Source organism: Gossypium hirsutum, chromosome A03 (assembly GCF_007990345.1).
Source record: "Gossypium hirsutum isolate 1008001.06 chromosome A03, Gossypium_hirsutum_v2.1, whole genome shotgun sequence".
NCBI classification, from domain to species: domain Eukaryota; kingdom Viridiplantae; phylum Streptophyta; class Magnoliopsida; order Malvales; family Malvaceae; genus Gossypium; species Gossypium hirsutum.
Window position 1 is genome coordinate 63,168,639 of NC_053426.1, and position 3,412 is coordinate 63,172,050.

Sequence of the window (3,412 nt, forward strand, 5' to 3'; positions counted from 1 at the left end):
TGTTACAAATTGTGTGTGATGCAAATGAAGAATATATATGAATTTAGTAAGTGTATTCAGCCTCATGAATATTATTGAAATGAATCTTAACTATGTGCATATATGATCATGTGTATTCGGTCACATAACTAGTATATATATATGAAGTTATATTTTGATACATGAGTTTATGTATTTGAGTGTATGTGGACTATGTTTTATAATGGCTATTTGGCTTTGGAAGTTGAATAATATTATGTTAAATTAACTATGTGGGCATTCGGCCAAGGTAGAAATTGTGTTGGAAATGTATTATTTATGAAATTTGTAAGTTTGAGACTAAGCATGGTAATGTCAATGTAATTCAGTTCGGCTTAAATGAGTTGATTATATCATTGGTTTGTTTATTTGCTTATGACTTACTAAGCTATGATAGCTTACTCTGTGTGTTCATGTTTACTCTGTTTTATAGATTTTGTATCAAGTTACAAGCTTGGGGATCAGTAGCAAAGTTCATCTGTAACGCCTTGGAATTTGGGCCTAGAAGTATTGAGCCTTGAGCATGGGAACGGTTAGAAAACTGTGCATAAAAGTTTATGTAAACCAAGAAATGACACAATTAAATGTCTGCTCAAGTGGTTAAGGGTCCTGGGAGGAGTTGGAAACGACTAGGGTTCAAACCTGGGCTTTAGCAAAAATTTCGGTTTTAAGTGAATAAAACCCTAGATGCTTGGATGAGTCCTTTTAAATTATTGTGTTAAATAAATGACACAAGGAAGCATGTTTTCTAGTGGTTGTGGGGTTATTAAGGTTGCAAGGGAGCTTGGGGTTTAAGTCTTGGCTCTTTCAATTTATTTTGGTTTTTTTGTTAAGGGAACCTGGACTTTGGCCTATAGACCGTATAATTAATTGAGGATAAAGTATGGCACAAAAGAGTTTATGGCAATGAGGCAAGTGGTGTGTTGAGCTATTGAGGGGGGCTTGGGTTCGAATCCCATTGCAAGCAAAAAATATATTTATTTTGGTAGCATGAGGCGGCAGGAGTTTGAGGTGGTTTCGAACTCTGTTTGGTGAGAGTTTGAATGGGTCTTGCAAGTTTTTATGGAGGATATAAAGGAGATATTTGAGGAGATTTTCAAGGGATTTGGAGGAGAGGAGTGTTGTAGCCGAATTGTGCAAATTCAGCTAGGGGAACCCATTTGGTGCACTTTGGCAATGTGAGAGTGAGTAGGTGCCAACTTCTTCTAGTATTTTCGGGTTTTGTTTTCTTATTTTGGCACATTTTTGTCCTTTTTTTCTTTCAACATTATTGCTCGTTTGGCTTTTGGTCACTCTGCCAGAATCACAAGACATCAAGTGCCTAATTCTAATTATTTCTTTTTGAAGTCTTTTTCTTTCATTCTTATTTGGTCGAACTTAACATCTCTCTGCTTCTATTCTCTCTCGACCCAATTCAACCCCTCTCCAATCTTATGTAGTTGTTTTTCTTCTCGGTTTCTCTAAGGTCGAATAGTTCTTCTTTTTCTTACTATTTCTTTTGGTTTTTCTTTACAACCGAACTTCTCTCTCACAATACCATATTCTTTTGATACTAAGCCGAATCTCTATTTCTGTTTCCGTTTCCCTTCGACTCATAGCCTTGAACTAGATAGCAATCTTGTTCTTCTTTCACTGTGGTCGGTTGCGGTTTGGAGGTCACCTAGACTTTCGGTAAGCTCTTGTTCTTTCTTATGTTGTTGGATGCTAAGCGTTTTCTCTTTCTTTAAGAAATGTTTCCTTGGGTTGTTCACGCATGGTCGAATCCCTTTTTCCTCCCCGATGATGGTGATGGCACTTTCAGTTTTTAGATCATTGCAAAGGGTGAAGGGGGTTAATCAAGGATGGTAGTGGTAGTCAATCCTTTTCTTATCTCGCAATCTAAGGTAATCATTTGGGCTAATATTGTAGGATGTTAGCCGATTATTCTAGTGTTAGGTTCCTAATTCTTTTGATGTTTTCAATCTTTTAATAGAATTCGTGGTCAGGCAGATACACGATTAATCGGGTGATCGATTCTATTAGTAGTCTAAGAAGGCTAGGGGCATCCGATCAAGCAAGGCTCGGGTTTGACATTCGAGGGTTTCTGCGCTATTCTGAAAAAATTTTGTAACTATACATCGAAATCCTGTACTTTTGAAGGGTCAGGAAGGTATGTATTCACACCCCTCTTTAACTGTGAATCGGCAAAAGCCGAAAAGCCGAAATGTCAGAACCTCAGTATTTGGGGTCTCACGAGCGTGCGAACGCACGTGGGGCGAACTTAGCCCTGAATCGTGGGTAGCAGACTGTAGAGGCCACCACGTGCGTTTTCTTGGACTAGGGCCGTTATGGGCTGAAATAGGCCGAAATGGGCCGTGTGGGCCCAATGGTCTTGTGGGCCCACACGGGTAAAATCCTCGATAAGTGATCATTGATAAGTTGGTTTATGAGGCTCGCGATACTATATGTGAATCTAGGCTAAGAGGGCCACACGAGCGTGTCATCCCACTTGGGCCTAATAGTGGGTTTTGGGCCCATATACACTATTCTGGCCATGTAGGTTATCTGAGTCACTCGAAGCAATGATATACCTTCTAGGATGTCGTAATAAGTATCGAAACCCCAATATTGGTAAAATGACCAAAAACCCTTAGGGGTAAAATCACCGTTTTACCCCTAACTGACGAGATGTCCATTACACCCCTAGTGGTAGGTTGACTGATGTATGTATGATAGTTATTTGATTAATACCGAGCCTGGCATCCTACATTCACATATGTTACTGTGACATGTCATCCTGCATGGGGTTGGGTTAATATTGACGGAGGAAGTGTACGGCTCGTAGCCATTTTGTACAAGGCTTTTGGTCTTTCTGCGATACTTATGGCTTATAGCCGTTCTGTTAACTGGCAACGTTGTTGCGATATTTATGGCCTTTAGTCGTTCTGTCTATGGCGTTGAGCCATTCTATTGACTTAGTGCCACAATCGGTGCTAAGCTTAGTGTGTTGGCTGGGTAGGTTGATTTTATCCACACATGGTGTGTTGGTTTGTACAGGTGGTGTATTGGCAGGACTGTGCTTATTCGATATCCTCTTACTGGAATGTGGAACCTTCTTATGAATTATACTTTAAGAGTTACATCTGATAGGCACTGCCTTGTGTAATAACTTAAAGTATCAATGCCAGGCATTAAGTAAACGTTTTTGACGACATGATTTGGTAACCCCGAGCAAAAGGTTTTAATCATAGAAATGAACTTTTAACGATAACTCAATTTTTGAACAACGTTTTGACGTGACACGCCAGATTTGGCCATAACGTCAGGGCCAGGTTTGGGGTGTTCCATTTAGTGGTATCAGATCCTGGGTTACAAAACTCGACTATGGAATGGGTTTTAAAAATTTTGTATTTCA